Source organism: Drosophila biarmipes, chromosome 2R (assembly GCF_025231255.1).
Source record: "Drosophila biarmipes strain raj3 chromosome 2R, RU_DBia_V1.1, whole genome shotgun sequence".
Taxonomy (NCBI): Eukaryota; Metazoa; Arthropoda; class Insecta; order Diptera; family Drosophilidae; genus Drosophila; species Drosophila biarmipes.
The window spans coordinates 2,707,232-2,728,257 of NC_066615.1; the positions used below are offsets into that span (position 1 = coordinate 2,707,232).

The 21,026-nt window shown below is 37.6% G+C and overlaps 1 protein-coding gene and 2 non-coding genes across 3 annotated transcripts in view; 1 reads left to right on the plus strand and 2 right to left on the minus strand.

The window, feature by feature from the left end:
* LOC108029515 (ecdysone receptor) overlaps window positions 1-21,026 on the minus strand; it is an 88,414-nt gene that overhangs the window by 57,658 nt on the left and 9,730 nt on the right. The window lies entirely within an intron of this gene.
* Trnar-acg (transfer RNA arginine (anticodon ACG)) lies at window positions 8,965-9,037 on the plus strand. Its single transcript has one exon. It is a non-coding gene; the product is annotated as a tRNA-Arg (tRNA).
* Window positions 9,528-9,600, minus strand: Trnak-cuu (transfer RNA lysine (anticodon CUU)). The gene has a single exon. It is a non-coding gene; the product is annotated as a tRNA-Lys (tRNA).

Below are 21,026 nucleotides of genomic sequence, written 5' to 3' on the forward strand. Positions count from 1 at the left end.
CAAGTAACATGAAATCCAAGATAATAGATTACAAGAAGTGAGTGGTTAACGGAGTCAAAGGCCTTACTAAAATCTGTATATACAATGTCAGTCTGCATTTTTTTCTTAAACCCATTTATTACAATAGATGACAACTCAAGAAGGTTGCTGGTGGTCGATCTTCACTTAACAAAACCATGCCGGCACGGTGATATAAGCGAGGAACATAAATGTTGCAAATGAGAAATGATAATACGTTAAAATGCTTTAGGAATTGCCGACAATTTAGAAATACCTATAATTTTGGGCATCTGCTTCGCACCTTTTTTATGGAGTGGAATAATAAAAGAGTCCTTCCAAATAGAAGGAAAAACTGATGATGAAATAGACAAATTAAAAAGTTTAAGAATCGGTTTACAAATGGTTGACGCACAAAACTTAAGCACACATCCAGGAAGTCCATTGTTGTTGCTAAATCTCTTACGAGAGAGCTTTCGGTGATTACAGGGGAAAAAATACAATTTGCCCTATTTAAGGGATTAGGGTAGTTAGAATATGACCAAGCTGTCAAACTATAAGTAGTTTGGACATACTCAGCAAATAAATCAGCAATTTCAGAATCCGTCGATGCCTCCATGGAGTTTAGACGTACCGATGAAGGCAATGCCGATGACTTACGCTTGGCATTAACAAAGTTGTAAAACTGTTTCGGATCGTTTGAAAATTCATTTACATTGACTTAGATAAATAGAATAGCAATGGCTGTTAAGAACATTAAAAACTGTTCGAGCCACCACATATTTCGAAAAATCTGCTGGTCTACCCGATTTTTAATACTTTTTATAAGTGTTAGAATTAAGGTTTTTAAGTCTTTGAAGCGCATTGGTAAACCAAGGAGGCCTGTTTAGGTTTGAAAGAAACCCATCAGGTACGCATTCTTTAAAAAACGTTTTTAAGACTGTATAGAATAGTTTAGTGGCATTTTCAATGTCTGTAAAATTGTACAAGTCTGTCCAATTATAATGAGAAATCATATCGTTAAGTCTAGTTGATTTTATAATTGCTGCATTCCAAATTGTTATTGTAATGTATCGAAAAAATAAAATAAAAAAAAATGAACTCTTAAAAGACTTTTATTTATTTAAAAACCGTAAAGGAAGCAGAGTACCCCATATCATGTAATTAAAACATTTGTAGATATTTATAACAAAGATTTTGTATGCAATCACAGAAAAAATCGGCTGTTAAAATTTACCAATTCAAACATCAGTAACTATAAAAAAAATGGTACCATAGTATTAAACATTTATGTATTTGTTTCATTTACTATTTAATGTCTTAGCCACTATCGACACATTAACGTTCACGTAATGCGTGTATAACCGTTATTGCAATATTAAATAGCTAATCACGTACTTAACGTTATTCCAGTGTAAATCCTTCCACTTAAAAGTGATTACTATCTCTTGAAAATCACGGGTGACTCCCCCGTGCAAGAGAAAAATACTGCTCATACCCGTTACCTGAGGAGAAACTAGAAACTATTCTCGGTATAGCGTAAACACAGCAAAGTGATATTTTAGGGCGCCACCTACCGGATTTTGATGTAGATGTTATGTGGCTGGCAGACAGATTGAAGCGTTTTGGCCAGTTGTGGGTGTTAGAGTGGGCGTGGCACCTGTTTTATTCATGATCAGCATCACTATCCGAGTCGATCTAGCCATGTCTATCTGTCCGTCTTTCCGTCTGTCCGTATGAACGCTGACATCTCTGAAACTATTGGAGCTAAAATAGTTAGTCTCCAACGCGCACAAAAAATTTGACACGCTCAGTCTAACGCTCACAGACCCACATAACATCGCTTTGCTTCTTATATATCTCCATTCCCGTTTTGCTCCTTTATGCTGAGTAACGGGTATCTGATAGTCGAGGCACTCTACTATAGCGTTCTTCCTTCTTTCCTTTACTTTTTATTTTTGGGAAAACTGGTAACCATTACATTTACATATCATATAATCAGCCATGACCTATTGATTGCGTCCATATCATAGAATCTAATTTAAGGCTACTGAGATGTTATTAAAAATGTATTTTATTTATATTTAAATTCAATTTTCGTTAAGTGACTAGTGCCACGAAAAATTTTATTTGCCTAACCACCAGTCCCTGCCTCTTTTTGATGGTCATCATGTCAACATCTGGCGGAAACAAATCAAAATAAATGCAAAAAATTCCTGTCTGCTGTTGGTCGTCTGTTTGCTTCAACTGTAACTGCTAAGACGATGACTTATCAACACAGAATGAAGCGATTGCTTTCTTCAGCCCTCCTTGCCAATTCTCCCTTTCTCTCTGCACTCTCCATTTTATTTTCTTTGCCATGGGGTCAGTGGCAGTTATCGTTGCAATTTTGTAATCAGTGGCCCACTCAAGGTTAAATGCTCGCAGGCACAGTGGTACAAAGTCAGTTTTCCTCCTCCTGGTTGCTTTCTCGGTTTCTAAAATTATTTGCGTGTACCGAGAGTTGCCATATTTGATTAACGTTTTTTCGAGTGCACAGCTTTTTTTTGTTGTGCAGCTACTTTGTGGGTCATTTGCCTGTCTGGTTCATGAATACATGGAACTGGAATTGGGTTTATTTCGTTTTTTATTTGTGATTGTCACATTGCAGATTTAGATTTATTGCCATTTAAATGCAATTTCATTGTGTTTTATGGATCGGTGTTGTACACAGAATTGGGCCTTTCCTCTTTCCCTCTGCATTCACATTTTCTGTTTTTACTGTCAGCTTTGACAATGATGACGCTTTTAAAGCCTAAGGCGACTAGTGTTGAGTGCTTTATAAATAACTGAACAAATGAAGTCACTGAACTAATTCAAAAACTCGTCCATGATAAAATAAATGTATTATCTGACAAAGTACAGTTGAAAATTTGTATTATCCGTCGTTTGTGAATAACGGCTACAACTAAAGACCTAAGTATCAATTCCACGGTATCTCACGGGGTTTTAATCATTATTGCTATACTACAGTTTTCGGGGTGCGTGTAACTTGTAGACCCCATACAGTATATATAGCGGTCCTTAAACTTTTAAAGTTTCTTTAACTATTCGGTAAAGTGAACACGTCTATTAGCATTTTAAGGGAAAAAAGCATTTTTTCTTGAATAATTTCTTTTAAATTTACAAAAAAAAAAACATTTTTTAAAAAGTGGCACTGTTTTAAAAACATAACTGCATTGAGATCATTTTTTTTCAAACCTCTTTATTTGAAATACATTTTTTGATGGCACATTAACTTTAAATATAAAAAAAATTTCAGATCTTGCCGCCACAAAAAAATGATTTTATTGTTCTTCGGTTTGGAGTCCACAATATCAAGTGCAGATCGACCGTATTGAGTCGGTACAAAAAAAATTTTCTCTTATATTTTCTCTGCGTAGTTTGTACTGGGAAACGTAAGGCTACCTTCCTACCAGAGTAAATTACAATTTCTTAATTTACCTACACCCGGAATTCGTAGTATAATGCTTGGTACTATTTTTATACAAAATCTTATAAGAGGTGACATTGATTCTGCAGATCTTTTAAATAGCCTAACACGAAATTATTATCCTCTAAATTTGCCACGATGTACATTAAATATTTGTTTGCTCGATCCCTTTTGCATTCTATGTAATAACTATAATAATCTTTATCATTTAATTTGCATTTCAACTTCTAATGTCTTCAAAACTAATATTTTAACTCATTTGCTTCATTTTTCTTTTTTTGTGTCCCGTCTCTATTTGTTTTATGTATCTTCTTCGCGAACTCGCAAGCACATCTTGGTGTCGTCGTGCGACTTCTTTGTATTGTTCAAAGTGCATCAACGTCCAAATAATTATAATTATAATTTTAAAATATGCAAATATACTTAAAAATAAGAGGTTTAAAAGGATTTTATACAAAAGAAATGAAATCAATCGAATAACTACAGGTGTGGATAAAAAATTTCAATCATAGTAACGTGTTGAAAAATTTTTTTTTTTTTTAAACTCCAAATATTATTATTAAAACAAATATTTACGGCAAACTGCTGACACACGTGTTCAATTATTTACCATCAATTGCGAAATTTATTCGTTTTGTAAAAGAACGGCCGGTTTCTCGAATGCCGGCTAACATTTCTCGAACAGAAAAAGGCCCTGGAATTTTGACTTTCCCAACTTTGACAGGGACTCAAGGAGTCTCAGTTAAGTCTTTTTCGGCTAGATAAAATGACGGGCAGAAAGCCATCGGGGACTTTGTCAGGGACTTGAAAATGCAGCCCTAACTACTTTGATCTATGGCCATTTGACCGCCTGTCCGTGTGAACGCTGTTATTTCGGGAAACTATTCAAGCTACAATATTGGGATTAGGCATACAGATTGTTTGGATGCCACGCCCACAAACCGCGCAAAACGAATATATAATATGTAGATTAATTGTTAAAAGTATTTTTATTTTAAAGTTTGTTACCTGAGTAGTTTTAGACTACTTTATTCATGTTTCAGTTAACATAAACATAGATCTAAATTCCCCTGATTAATATTTAACGTTTTGTCCTACATTTATTTATTGCTGTTAGCCTTGGCAACTTGGTATCTTGGTGGGGTACAGTAACACAACCAACTTCATTGGAGCACCCGCATCTGTTATTCTGTTAAATTTCTAGTAGCTAAATCTAGTATTGTTATGCAGTTGATACTAATCCAAGCCAAGCCGAAAGGACTCGCCCTTAAACGCATGGTGCAACATGGATGACGCATTCCCTTTGTTATTCGAAATGGATAACGTCTTATGCCAACCACCTACGCAAATGGAAGTCCTTAGACGGTAAACTATAAGTTATTTATAGATCACCTACTATGCGAGACCCTACTCACTTGACCAGCATCGCCTGGCATTTGCATAGATAATTTGTTTACCACTAAGGCAAAAAATTAGAATCCGCTGACTGCAAATATTTTCGCACATTAACCCACAACAAGGGCGTGGAAGCAGGAGGGAGCGCCGGAATAATCTAATCGTTAATTGGCACACTAACCCCAAACAAAAATTGCGTTGCCATTGGCCCCATTTCACTCTCACTGATAAAAATAGTTAACGTTTTATCAAGGTTATTTGCCGAAAAAAAAAACGCAAACACAACAAATCAAACAAAAGCAAAAATGAAAGTGGGAGCTAAAGCAAAATAACAAGTGCGAGGGTGTGTGAATAGATAGACCGCGCCGAAAACAATTGGAAACGACCTTGAGAGAAGGCCCCAATTTATGCACTAGCGTTGAATGTTTATTTACATTTGAATGTTTCGAAGTTCAAAGAATAAAAATACATTCCGTATGTTTAGCAATTAAATTGAGCTATCTATTAATGTAAACTCATAAGCGCGAATTACTTTTTAAAACTCCTAAAAAAAGTTTAAATTGTCATTGTAGATGTCCACATAGAGACGAAGCGAAAATAAAGTACTGGTTAAGTAGATCGTATCAAACATATTTGTCACTAAAGTAAATATCAAAGGTGAATACTTCTGTTGAAAATGCAATCGGCACAATATTTTTACCTCTTTCAGAGCTTTTATTAGTTGATATCAATAATTTAACTTAAAATATTGAAATTGTCATCGCAATATTGGGACTCTTAGCGTGAAAGCATGATTGTATTTTGAAAGTTTTTTTTTATTATTAAATATAAGATCATTCCTATAGGAGTTATAAAATATAGTTGCCCGATCCGGCGATCCCGCTAGTTTTAAAACTGAGAGACTATTTGGCGTAGAAACCGACGGACATAGAGACGGACAGACGGACATGGCTAGATCGACTGGTCTAGTGATGATGATCAAGAATATATATACTTTATGGGGTCGGAAACGTCTCCTTCACTGCGTTGCAAACTTCTGACTGAAATCATTATACCCTATAGAATTGGATATATAAATTAAAATATGGTTGTCGGATTGGGTTCCTGGCAGAAGTCTCCACGAGGGATCAAGGTCGAGACTCTACAATAATTATAATATAATAACTTATATAATATATATATAAGTTTTGATAATTATATTATTTTCCTCAGATAATTTATTTGAATTAATTACCTTTTTATATCGCATTAACCTCTTTACCCATAAAAGTATGTTTATGTTTACTTCTCAAACTATCGATGGTGGCTAAAGTTAAGTTCAGCTAGTTTGGAAGTATGTTATACAGTTATATATATAGTTATATACGAGGTGTGTTCAAAAAGTAAGGTGACTTTGTATTTTCAAGAAAATCTATTAATTTATTTATCAATATTAATGTTGTCCCTTTCAAAGTAATCCCCCTCAGATACAATACACTTATGCCAACGGGTTTTCCAATCCTCAAAGCACTTCCTATAAGCACTTTTCGGTATAGCCTTGAGCTCTTCCAGCGATGCAGTCGTCCGTCCTTTCATAGGTCTCTTTAGTTTTGGGAACAAGAAAAAGTCACATGGCACCAAATCCGGTGAATATGGTGGCTGAGGCATTATTGTGATGTTGTTTTTGGCCAAAAAATCTCTCACAAGCAAAGATGAGTGAGCAGGGGCGTTATCGTGATGCAAAAGCCATGAATTGTTTTTCCACAATTCTGAACGTTTCTTTCGTATTGCTTCTCGCAAACGGCGCATAACTTCCAGATAATACTGTTTATTGACCGTACGACCATATGGTAAGAACTCCTGATGCACCACGCCATGGTAATCGAAGAATACAGTGATCAAAACTTTGACATTTGATCGAACTTGGCGTGCTTTTTTCGGTCTTGGCTCATCTGGGCTCTTCCATTGTGACGATTGGGCTTTGGTTTCGATATCATAACCATATACCCATGGTCGTCGTTGACGTCATCCAACAGCTCTTGAGCGATGCTCATGCGACTGTTCTTTTGGTCAAAATTCAGCAATTTTGGAACAAACTTCGCTGACACACGACTCATGCCCAAAACGTTTGAAAAAATTTCATGGCACGAGCCAAGCGATATACCGACATCTTCAGCAACTTCACTGATAATGATTCGACGATTTTCCAAAACAATTTTCTTCACTGCTTGAACGTTTTCATCAGTTGTTGACGTGCTTGGGCGTCCAGAGCGAGGCTCGTCATTGGCATCTTCCCGGACATCTTGAAAGAGTTTGTACCACTTGTAAACATTTTTTTTACTCAGAACAGTTTCTCCATATGCCACTGTCAACACTTAATTTTATTTTTTACACAAAATTTGATGCAAATCCTTTGATCCATATTTTTCGATAGAAAAAAATTGCAGAGCACGCAAAACAACTTGTTACCTTTACGCCTCTCACAACTAAACAAAAAAGGGGATTCAATTGAAACTTGGTACAGATGTTAGGGAAGAGTGTACCAACATAACAAAACAAAAAAATCGATAATCGAAAATATGTTGCCCGCGAAATTTAAAAAGTCACCTTACTTTTTCAACACACCTCGTATGTATATAGTTATATACATATATATGTTATGTATAGACTTTTCAGTCTTTGAAGTGGCAGTACGCATTTTTTTGCATTCTTTGTGTGAAAGATTTTACGTTTATATAACCATTTTTGATGGTTAATCAACTATTACTTTTACAATAGCAAAAAAAAACAACCATTTTTAATAGTAAAGTAACGTTTGTACAGTTACTATACTATTCTTAACGGTAAATTTTACTAACCTAATTTTTTCGTGTGTAAAGGAACGAAATATGTATTTTCACAAAAATTAGGGTCAGGGCTGGAGACTTTGTTTGACGCTGCTGCCCCACTATCAAGTGTCGTCTACGGTGTGTTCTCTGCTTGCTAACGTGTATCTGTGTCACGCGAAAGCGAAGAGAAACGCACTCACACACTGTAGCAGACGGGCAGTCTCGTGAAGGAGGAGGCAGGGCGTAAGTGTAAGTGTTCATGACTCCCATTCTAATTTTATTTAAATGCCCTGTACATTCAGACGAGCTGCCTCCTCGCTCTTGGCCCCCGTTTGACCCCATCCTCCCAATGGCGAGACGAACTTTTCTATATACAAAATTGCAGCCGACGTCGGCCATTTTGTTTTTACTTTTGTTTCGTCTGTTTTTTGGCTAAATTTCGTGTTGCCTTTGTATTGCCGAATCGTTGTTGTGGATGGTGTGACTGTCTGCCCTGCGCCTGCCACCCCCTCCTGCGCTGCCAGTCTCTACGTGAGTGTTGGATACAACGGGGACCCGCCAACGCGCCCCTACTCACACCCGCCTGTATCACATCACATTCATTGTCTTTGTATCGTGTTTTGTGAAGCGCAAAAACGTGTTGCCATCACTTTATTTATTTGCTTTTGGTTTATATATTTTACTAACTTTTTAGTCGATGATCTTCGGCGAATATTTCCAATTCTCTTAGTTTACCTGTCAATGCCAGAAAGTTTCGTTACTTAATATAATTTTCCTAAAGGAAAATATATTTTGTGATTTTAATTTGAATTGACACGAAAAATCAAGAAATACACCTGGAACATACTCATTTCGATAAGAATTTAAATCAAGAGTCAACGCTTTATTTGATGGATTCCGATTTTGAGAACTGGATCCACCAAATGCTCAAAACAATTAAACGAATCTGATTTAATATTTTGTTTGCTTGCAGGGCTACTTATAAAGAATGCATAGAATCATCTTGTTTAATCACAACTTTATCTCTTATATGGTTTCAGCTCTAAAGGTTTAATAATATTGTTGTTGGCTTTGTTCGTCCTTATCTAAAGAGGGCAGCGACAGTAGAAGGAAAGGGAGTGTGACTAGAAGGCCTAAAAAAATATCTAAACACTCTATAAGTAATGGGATATAAAAATACAATAGCGCGCAGTCGCGTGGAAATGAGACGCTTTTATAGATAACCGGTAAATAATACAGCATAGGTAAAGAGTAGAATAATATAAACGACATAAAAAGCACTGATTGCTAACCGGTCCTGTGGCGCAATGGATAACGCGTCTGACTACGGATCAGAAGATTCCAGGTTCGACTCCTGGCAGGATCGACTAAAAATTTTTTTTTTTTAAGTACTAAATTAAGTTATTATAAAAATTACAAACGAAAAATCTTGAACTATTTTTCTGTTTCCGAATTTTGCCTTATTTCGTTTAAATGAAGGAATTGTTGTTCTTTTAAATCATACAAATCGACCTTTTCTATATAAAATACAAATCAAATACCGGTTATAATTTTTAATTTCAAATCATGCGTTTTAAAACATCTTTAAAAAAAAATGTTGTTGGTTGTTTTTTTAAAAGTCTGAGATAAAAATTAGTTTTTTTATTGATTTTTATTAAACGTAAAAAAATAGACATTTGGCTTTAATTTATAAAAATAACTGAATTTACTATATACATATTAAATACACCAAATTTGTTATGCAGGTCTTTGTTTGGGCGGCCTTTGCTTAAGGAGGCTATAGCAAATACCATAGAATAGTTTATATTATCTTTGGTTATAGGATTTAAGCGAAAGCAAGAAAAAATGGAAGAATTCGCCCAACGTGGGGCTCGAACCCACGACCCTGAGATTAAGAGTCTCATGCTCTACCGACTGAGCTAGCCGGGCACTTGCCAACGCAGCGGACAATAAGATCTAAACGCAAGATTGTTCTGTTAAGCAGCGACAATATAGAATTTTGCTCACAGATACAAATGTGTTGAGTATCCACATGTCTAAATCGAGCTCTTTAGCGAGAGTGATTCAGGTTAAACTAATTATCGTAACCAAGCAAATTTAATCAACGACTTTGATGAGTTGGCAATGGCAAAGATAGTAAAATTAAATGTGATCAGTGAACGTACTATTGCATGGCCCGTCGCCATTGCACGGTTATTCGGGCTCTTTTTGCTTAATCAGCTGAGACAGCGGGGGAAATTCCATTCCATTCATTGTCACGGCTCGCGCTCTCCGATTCTCTCTCCTGTTTGCTCACAACTATTCATAGATTTCTATTTCATTTCACGTTCACCCTGACCCACCGCAATAGTTTTTATATTGCGGCGTCTACCCCTTTTCTCAGTCGACGGCGGCTGCAGCAATAAATACAATGCGAACTAATTATGGCAAAATTCATTCGCGTTGTTGCTAGCTTTCTATCAGAGTTTTTGCCATTGCTCTTGATTTAGTTTATTATTGTTGTTTGCTCCGCTTTTTGGCTCCTGGTTTGCTTTTTCTCTCTACGGTTTATTGAGTTCCCAAGCGATAAGAGTCTGAAACCATCGTCACACGCACAATTTTCTAGGAACACAACGCAAAGCCGAAACACAACAAGCAAAGTGCGAAATGCTTTGCTGCAGACGGTGCGTAAATATAGTGGATAGGCGTGTATACGCGGCGTATGAATCATATTACGCATACGCCACTCTGTCTAGGGCGTACTGAACGATTTCATGCTTGACTTAAATGTGTTTGCGAATGGTTTAAAGATTTTATTGTTCAAGGCGAATCGCTCAGAGACAGGCTATTACTGTGTTCATACGATGCCGAATTCACGATATCATTTTGCGTGAATATGGGGTGCGCAACCAACTTAACGCTATGCACACCATGTGGCAACGCTCTTTGGCTCTTGCATGAGTGCCCAAAAAGCACTCAGTAACTTTGGAAATTAATTTTCCGGTTCTTATTTGCCGATTGTAAATGAAGAATTTTAGTTTATCCATCGCGTTGTTTGGTTTGTTTACATTTTGTAAAAGTGTGACCAGACTAAAATACCAAATTTTACACGTCTAGCATCTCTACTGAAAGCATATCACGAAACGATATATGTCGTATAAACAGGTGTTATTTCTATATCGCGCTTTTAAGAAATCGTGATTCCTATCGTATGAACATAGCACTTCTACTTATATATGCTTAAATAGAGTTTACACAAAAATTAAAATATTTATCAAAAATGTATTTACATTAAGCTGCCCATTAGGGTTGTCCACATTTCTTTGAATATGTTTAGGGTCCTACTCTCACTCGCATATCGTCCGATTTTAGATATTCAATGAAGAAATAAAAATTTTCTGAAATAAACGCGTTTTAGGGTCTGCAAATCGGTTTCAAAGTTTATAACTCATACGCACTGTTGCCTTTGATCAAATTTGCATATTCGTTTGTCACCTTTCGGAACTTTCCAAAAACCAAACTTTACATGTCACATGATTGGAATGTCTTTCATGTTTGAAATTTTTAACAATAAGGTATTAAAATCCTCAAGTTGCACGTTAAATCAATAAAAACATTTCGAAGATACTAATTAGCATACGCATAAGTATTGCAGCATTTACTTTTCTTTTTTGGCGCTTTGTAACAAAATTTTTCATGTAGTCCTGTAGAGGACAGAAGATAACACGGATTTCATAGATGGAAAATCCGTTGTTTTAAAATCGGATTTTAGATGTCCAACCAAAAACCATTTCGGAATTGTCGTAAATTTTTTAATAATGTCGACAGAGATTCAAATTTTGACAAAGTTGGGGTTTGAAATCGATAAATCTACAAAAATTCTGGCTGAAGCACATGTAGTATGAGTAATTTTTAAGCAAACTCTGGGAACAATTCGTATGGTTTAATTCTCCAAATTTTTAAACGGACATGGCTAGATCGACTCGTCTTGTGACGCTGATCAAAAATATATATACTTTATGGGGTCAGGGAAACGTCTCCTTCACAGAGTTGCAAACTTCTGACTGAAATCATTATACCCTCTGCAAGGGTATAATTATATCTTCGGTGATTATACCTTTACATATATACATATACTTTTCTAAGCTTGTATAAAACATTTTTAAATTAGTTCTGAATTTCGAATTAAAATGTATCAAAATCGGACGAACAAATTATAAAAAAAAAATTATATTTTCGGTGTTTTTTAACATATAACTTTCTAAGCTTAGAAATAATATTTTTTAAATTAGTTTTGAATTTCGAATTAAATTTCATCAAAAGCTGACGACTATATCATATAGCTCCCATAGGAACAATCGGAAAATTAGTGGTAAAATAATATTCAGAAATTATATCTTTGGTGTTTTTTAACATATAACCTCCTACGCTTGGAAAAAACATTTGTTATTTGGTTTTGAATTTTGAATTAAATTTTACCAAAATCGGACGACTGTATCATATAGCTGTCATAGGAAGGATCCGAAAATTGGTGGGGCTTTTTGACATATTATCTCATAATATTGGGAATATATATTTTTATATTTTTAAGAATTTCGAATTCAATTTAATAAAATTATTGATTTTTTTTATAACTGCAAGGGTATACAAACTTCGGCTTGCCGAAGTTAAAAATTAAAATTATTGATTATTTTTTATAACTGCAAAGGTATACAAACTTCGGCTTGCCAAAATAAATTTTTTACAAAATTTAATCAATTTTGTAATATAGTGAGAACAAGATTTCATTTTTGGACCACCCTACTGTTCATATTTTTATGGAAATATTACAGGTGCCACTCTCAATGGCATACACGGCTGAGAGTATTGAAAAAAGAGGCGTTCTAGGACTGCGGACCGGCTTCACCCGGTTAACCCTTAAGGCAAAGGAGCCCCTTTGATCAAATAGTTTATTTTCTTACAGGTGTCCCCTACTTTATTAAAAAGTACCTTCGAACTTAAGTTCTACAACAAAGCATCGTGGTATGTAAACTGGAAGGAGGAAAGATCTAAAAACATACACTTTAAGTTATTATACCCGTTATTCATAGAGTAAAAGAGTATACAAGATTCGTCAGAAAGTATGTAACAGGGGAAAGGAAGCGTTTCAGACCCCAAAAAGAATATTTATTCTTGATCAGGATCATGCGTGCCCATATAGTATATGTCTTAAGCCGAGTCGATCCAGCTGTTATCTGGAACATTATAAGATCCAAAGAGTTAAAATTTTAGATTCCTTGTTTTCAAACGAACACAAGCCGCCCAAAACAGTAGCTTTCACACTTTAAGAGCTAGAAAAAAAGTTGTAGCCGATAAATATTAATATAAACCGCCCAAAACTATGGTGACACAAGTTTCATTCCTTAAAAAATTGTTTATTTATACGCTCTACTTTGACGGTTTGGTCACACTGGTTTGCACACATTAAAAGTACGTTTATTACATGCAAATGGAAGAAAATAATAAATTTAATATTGGGTCACACCTTTTTCCACCGGTCCGTCATCTCTCACAGCTGGGATTGAATGAATTCAGCGGTGTCGCATAAAAAGTAAAATTTTATATCACGCTTATAAAAAATCATGAAATGCATCGCTTAAAGATTTCTTAAAAGCGTATAATAAAATTTGCCCCTGTTTATGCCACACGACAGAAATTATGGTTTTATTTAATCTTAACTGACAGAGATGACGGACCGATAAAAAAAATGTGTGACCGATTACTACACTGATTATTTTATTCAATTCGCATGTAATAAACTGGCTTTTATAAAATAAAAGAGTGTGATGTAAATTAATTTCTTTGCCACTGAATTAAAAAACAACTTGTTAAGAGTAAGACGTTTTCATGTTCTTCTATCGATCTGCCAACTCCGATAATTACATAGAGTTGGGGTCGAAGTCATAGTCAAAGTTCGTATGCTTTCAAAATCACGAAATGGTGTTTATGCACGCAATAAGCGGCCCAAATGCTAAAAATGGAAAAATTATAAGTAATGACCCCCGGTTTTGCTCTATTTAGTTGAGTAACGGGTATCTCATAGTCGAGGCACTCCAATTCAGCATTCTTTTTGTTTTTCTTCATGTTAAATATTTTATGTCATTAGGAACGGCAGTATTTTATTGTTATTTTTTCAACTTTCTCTTTTTCGGCATTTGATTTGTATAATTGTTTTCGTTTTGTTTTCTTTTAATGGCTTTTGTTTTTCAATATTTTGTTTTTGTTTCAGCTGCATTGATTTGAAATTCTTTGTTCTCATTTCTCTTTTACCTATTTACACACACAGCTTTTATGTATGTATTTTTGATGTTTTTCGGCAGTCTTGTTCAGGTATGCATTATCAGAACTTATTGCGCGTTAGGTTCATTGTTTCCCAATTGAGCATTTGTTCTTCCCAGTAAATACAGGCGAATTTGCTTACACACATATTTATACCTGTTAGTTGTAGAGAAAAGGGGTATATTGTATTCGTCGGTCTCGACCCTAAAAAGTATATACATTTTGTCAAGTATTTCTGTGCAAAATGGAAACTTGGAAATGTAAAGGCAATATTTATTTCGCTTGTTTAGAAAGAATTTTTATAGAAAAAAAAACCAATAAATAAAAAATAAAAACCATACCAATAGATTTTTACTTGAGGTTGAAGTCGGAACTCGGGACAGGACTGTTAGTAACTTTTTAAAGGGTTTTTTTTTTTTTTCCTACGCTTGGAAATAACATTTTTTTTAGTTTTGAATTTCGAATTAAATTTTATCAAAAATCGGACGACTATATCATATAGCTGTCATTGGAACGATCCGAAAATTGCCGGGAAATAATATGAAACAAATTATAGCTTTGAGGCTTTTTGACATATTATCTTATAATATTGGGAATATAAACTTTTATATTTTTAAGAATTTTGAATTCAATTTAATAAAATTATTGATTATTTTTTATAACTGCAAGGGTATACAAACTTCGGCTTGCCGAAGTTAACTTCCTTTCTTGTAATTTGAGTCTTTGGCCTGAAATAGAGATTAATGCAGTTTTTATCGTTTTGAGCGGTAAAATCGTGAATAGTATCTGCATGGTCCCCGAAGCTAGCATTATACCCCCTATGTTATTATCAGTTTTGTAAACTTAACTATCATTTTTAATAAATAAAAAATAAAAATAAATCGTAAGGTGCTAAATCAAGGATGTACGGCGGATTAGTCATAAATTTGATGTTTTCGACGGAAAAAGGCGCTGGTTTAAGCTGCTGTACGAAAGCTCACAATGTCATGGTGCAAAATTATCCGTTTTCTCTGGTTTGTTTTTCGTGAAAACATTTTGGAGTAAGAAACCATTTTCTTTGAAGTGGTTCTTTCACGAACAATTTTGGTTGAATTTGGCTTGTATGCTAATCTTCAATCTTATAAAACTTTTTTAAAACACTTGGATTGTATTTTTTTAAACTTTCTTTACGCCTTTTTTTGAGCTATTGACACAAATATTTACAGTTTTTATCGATAAGAGTACACACATTTGTATGGAAAATTGGTCTAATGCTTCTAATGGGACAAAAACATAATTAGGGGTCTTGTTTCAGCGCCTGCCCAATCTAAAGCTCTCAATTTTAACTTAAAATAAATAAACAGACAGGAAGGGCTTTTGTTATAATCGCCCTACATATATTGTCACGCCGTACAGTCACTAAATTATTATAATATATCAAATTTTTTAAGTTTTCTTTCACTTGGAAAATTAAAGGGTGACATCTTAGTAGTAATCTTAAAGATATATCACCTAAATTAGGCCCAGCCGAGATACAATTATAAAATCGGAATACAACAAAAAATAATAAAAACTGCTCCATTTTAAAAATAATTTTTCTTCTTTTTTGTAAAAAAAAGTATTCTCAAAACAGAGAAACACGCAAGTGAAACAAATAGAACAGAAGCCTGCCTACGTGTATAATAAGGTGATATATTTTTAGCTCCCTGGCACTTCGACTTGTTTTGCTTCGCGGCCATTTTGATGACGTTGGGCTTAATAAAGGACGGAGTGACGAACAGACTGACCCCACAAAAAACGTACTCAAACAATTGTCTCACCAATACATCCTCATGTAGCGAAAAGGGGGGAGAAATTCATCTGAATGTGGCGACTGACGAAATACACGAATAAACGATATACCCAGGCCCCCCTTGGCCCCCTCGGTTATTCATTGTGTATGTGTGTTAATGGGTCTCTGACCTGATTTAATAATAATAAATAAGCTGTCACGAGTAAAAAGAACATGAGACGGGGAAGGCGGCGTCCGAGGTCCAAGGTATAAGCTATACGAATAAGGTACGTACGTACAAATACAAATTGAATGAAAGTAAATAAGTAACTAATTAATATTTATTCAGAGAAGAAATAAATTTACGAAAATGATTATACCAAATTTTTGGTTTGTTTCTTTAACATTATTATTTATAAAACAGCTCCATATTTCGTTAAATACTATAATATATAAAACTTTTTAATATTATTAAGGTTTTTGCATAAGTTAATAGGTAGTCGGTCTGTTTTACAACTCTGAAAAGCGGGTACTTTTCTTTATTTTACCCTAAACTATTTTCTAGCATATTGATTTATAGTTTATAGTGGTCAAGTATGATTGGAAGCATAAATTAATTCACATATTAATAGGTTACGCTGTGCAATGAATTGAATCAATAATAAATCACTTTAAAAAACATTATTTTCTGTACCCGTTGTGTTTGTTGCACAACCAGTGCTCAATGACCAAACATACATACATACAATATAATTCGAATTGCGGAGTATGGCGAAACAATCTCGTACAGCATTGGAACGACCTGTACAAAAAACGCGCAAAATAATAACGCTATTATCGCCACCGTCTGTTTATTGTATACCCTTCCAGAGGGTACAAAGACTTCAGACAGAAGTTAGCAGCGCTCTGAAGGGACGTTCAGAGAAGACAGCTTCAGCCTATAGCTCCCATAAGACTGATCAAAGGAATAGTAAAAAAAAGTTTTTTAATTTTTACTTTGGTGCTTTTGGGCATATTATCTTCTACCCTAGTGGATATAATTTTATAATATTTGAGAATTTAGAGCTTCGTTTTTTTTATCAAACTCAAGTTTTTGTCCTTATTTCACAACTACGAAACAAATTTGAAAAAACTTGAACTACCCCATCATATAGCTTACAAAAAATATCATTTTCTTAAAACCGGCGAGCTCTTTATATTCGGGTTGTTGTTGTTCTCCCACAGGAACGGCCTGCCAGGGTACAAAAACTTCGATTTGCCGAAGCTTCACTGCTTCTTTTTTTAATTTTTGGCAAATTGGACTTCTCGTCTGTGTGAGTGTTTGAGTGACTGGGCGTGGAAGTGTGCGCGTGACCTTGAAATGGGTTGCGCTTTGTTGCTGGCGCATTTTGGAAATTATCGCGCGTGTTTCTGTGTCCGTGTATACTGCCACCCCTCCCCTCACGCGAAACGAAAGTCCCCCAGTGCTTTCATTTTGGTCGGGTACGAGCTTCGGTTGACAAAATGCAAGCAGCTAAAGTATGTACATATGTATATACACTGAGCAAATCCGAGTGTGTGCGTGCGAGCCAAAAAGGGGAAAAGAGAAATTAAATGCGCTCGGCAATTATCAGAGCCATTGCCATGAAATTAATTATCTCTTTACAGAGATGTACGATAAACTTGCGCGACTCGCCAAAAGCCAAAGTTCGCTGTATTATTTCAAGGCCAAGTGCGATTCGCGAAAAGTGCAAACAGCAGCGCAGCCACAACAACAGCGTCTACAGAAGCAGCAATAGCAATGAGTGTTCATGTGTGCACAGGCGATATATATTTTATATACACGAACAGACTTCCATGCGAACGAAAATATATCCGCGAAATCAGCACCGAGAATCACCAGCAAATGTGTTGCGCAAATGTGTTCGCTTTTCTTTTTGCACTGCACTGCTAAAAAGAGAGCTTGATTCTTCAGGAACAGTGAACACTTTTGAAACGTGTAAGGGGGACTTTCGCTTGTTTGTTAATATCCAACATCCAACATCCACATCCACGTCTTCATGTTGTTCACTGCGGATAGCAATTATAGGTGCCTGTCACCTGTCCTGGCCCAAACGCAAATCGAACTGTCTTCCGACCTGTCACCTTCCGCTCCTGGAAGGGAGCAAGACCCAGGCCAACGAGACAACGAGAGGGCTTATTAAGTAAAGCCGGCCACTGATCTAAGCAATCGTCCAGACAGCAACGTCAGCACTACCTCTGCATTGATCGTCGTCATAAAAGTGAAAACTTCACATGGTTCTCAAGGTCAAACTTAAAGAATACATATGTACAATGTATGTGCGCGTGTTTGTATCGGGGGAATTTGTTATTTTAGTCGGTTCTTCCTCTGCCCGCTCGCGTTGGCTGGTTTTTTGCAGGAATTAATTGTGCGAAAGACCGAAACGCTGAAGGCAAACAGAACCCGCCGTCTGGAATCGAAGCGTCGCACGGGTCCGTGCTAATGGCATTTGGCCTATTTACGGCAGAGACATACACACAAGTTGTATGCGATCGCGGGCACAGCACCAATGCCAGCGCGGTCGCAGTATTAGGTAACGCCGCTCCAGGGTTTAGGTTCGTTCTCAACCCTTGCTAGGTAGCTGTTGGTGCTGCAAGTAATTGGGTTAGAAGCTGGGCTGGGCTAGCGCAGGGTGCGGAGAAAGTCCTGTAAGAGAGCGAGCACCAGACCTCACGGACCTCACAGACTTTAAAGTGACCTTGGCCGAATTATAATGGATGATTTCCATTGAAGTAGTTTTATTTTAGGGAAGTGCCAAGTTTACTGGTTTGGGAAACACAGCCGGTACCCGGTACACATTTGAAGGGAGCAAGAGATGAGATGCTCAAGCAGGCATGCGAGATGGTGAAGAATATGGTACTGTGCGCATTCGGGTATTAAAATCAGTTTTTCTGACTGAGATCTCCGACTCCTTTGACCAAAATGTCCAAATGACTTTGGTTAAAATACATTTGGGAAGACCCCGGAACTTGCCGATCAAATTAGTGATATAGTTATGAAGAGCCTTTGTCATCGGGCACTCGCCGCTCCCTCTCCCGCCGCTGTTGCACTTAGCCAAATCCGGTCTTCCTACCCACGAGGAAGAAACGCACATACCTTTATATATGTGCTGAAGATCAAGGTCAACCTATGCATAGAGGCTTATGTACAGCAACACCAGCCAGAAGGAAGAGGCGAGTGGAAGAGAGAATCGCATGTGCCGACCCAAACACAATAGCAGGGCCTTTGGTCTCGGTCCGATTCCAAAGCCCGCCACACCGTCCCCTGCCGTCCGCTGCGGTTTAGCAACCCCTGCAGACCGTTTGACACACTAAGCCAAGACTCGTGTGTTGCCTTGCACTCCCTGGCTTTCTGAAGAGGGGCATGCAAGTACCTGCTGGCCGACGAAAAGCATCTGCTACCCCTCCGCCCGGGGCCCAGCGCAGACGAGAAGTCCTTGGATGGCCACTGCCATGGCCAACCAGCCGCAGCGACAAATTTGAGGAGCCGGGAGGGCACTTCGCCAAGCTGCTTACGGGAGCGACCAAACCAGTTCTCCTTCCTCGGTATCTGCCAGCTTTTCGGAGTCCAGACAGCGATCCAGACTGGCAACGGTTATCATGTTTCAGGCGCATGATTGAAAATCATTGTCGGAAGCATTCCTCGACATTGCGTGTCCTGTGCAGATTAAACTGAGCCTGGGCCAGTTCTTGGGCTGGGCCGTCTAGACGTTGGCTCAGGCGAGCCTAATTGCACACTCTGCCCAATCGACGCGATCGATTCGGTTTGGTGTGGCCGTGGCCTAAAGGGCTTCTCCAGAAAGTGGCTACAGCCGCGTGTCTTCTATGACTGAGATTCCAGTAGTTCGGAAGGTTTTCAAACTGAACTTGCTCTCAATAAAAGCACACCGTGGCAAATATTAACACCTTGTCCCAGGCTACGACAAACGGAACAATTTAAAAAAGGAAGAAATTGTAAAAAATGTTGGAAAATAGTTCGGTTTTCACGAACCATCACAAGCAAGGAGAGAAAGCCAATCGTGAGTGAAATTGCTATGAAAAATAACGAGCCCCGCAATCAGAGCTATCGAGGGGCTGGGACTAGGGCCTCGTCTGCTTGGTTCGTCCTTTCACGGACGGCCACAGCCTTGGCATGATTTCATTACGCACACCCCCTCGCATCAGACCCACTGGCTGATTTTTGGGTCGGCGCAGCCCGCGCCCCGCCAGACATATCACCGAGTTGGGGCGAGCTGGGGGAAAGCGGGGAGGATCGGGCTGCGGGGGCGTAGGATCGATTATTTTCGCCCCGACAGTGGCCATTTTATTTTAGAAGTCGTAAAATTCACCCAAAGGAACCGCCAGGACCCAGCACAGAGGCTGGAGGGCATTGGCTTGTGCGTGCGTCTGGCGGAGGGTGATGTGGGTCTTCGTCCCTCTTACCCACTTTCTACCAGAAAAGTTTACGATGTCGAGCATTTAGTGCCAAAAAACGACGCCGACGTCGCAGCGCAGTGTGCGTGCGTAGTCATCGTCTGGTGACCTTCAACTTTCAACTTTATTGCCATTGTCAGTTAGCCGTCTGCCGCCTACCGCAGAACCTCCCCCGACGAATCGTCTGTCTCTCTGCTCGAAGCGAGTGCGGCGCGTTTTGATAATTTCGGGGCTTACATTGGCTCCATGTCTGGATGCGAATCGAGCTTTTGCGGCAGGTGGTGGGAGCCTGGCTGACCCGGGGGTTTTGGCCTCTTATTTGCCTTGTCTGAAGCGCCTATGACCTTGGAGCCGGCCACGTTTTCACGTGAAAGGTGAAAGGCACGTTCTGGGCTTACGTCTGTGTGGCCCTATGTGTGTGTTCGCACTTATCTCGGAGTCCGGGGGCGTGTACTTCATTCTGTTAGGAATGCCGTTCGTGCCTAATTCTCTTTTTGGCTTCCCTTTGTCCTGCACCATGCAAACCATCGGGTTGAAATCGAGATGTATACATTGAAATTATGGGATTGCGTTTTTAAGAAACATTTAAAAAACTATTTTACAGGAAAAGTTATCAAAATAATAAGTAATTAATGACGGCCTGATTTCAGGAACGACACACTCCAAATCTGATGACTGCGGAGATTGGAGAGCTTGACTAAACAGAAAGGTTTACCAATTACGCTTTATTAAAATAGTATACAGTCCGTAGGGAATACAAAACTTTAGTTTGTCCTACATTACAGGGTCGAAAATGCTGCTTTTCTCCTGTTTCATACAGGCTTTTCACCACCACCGCTTTTACCGGGTCAAAAAG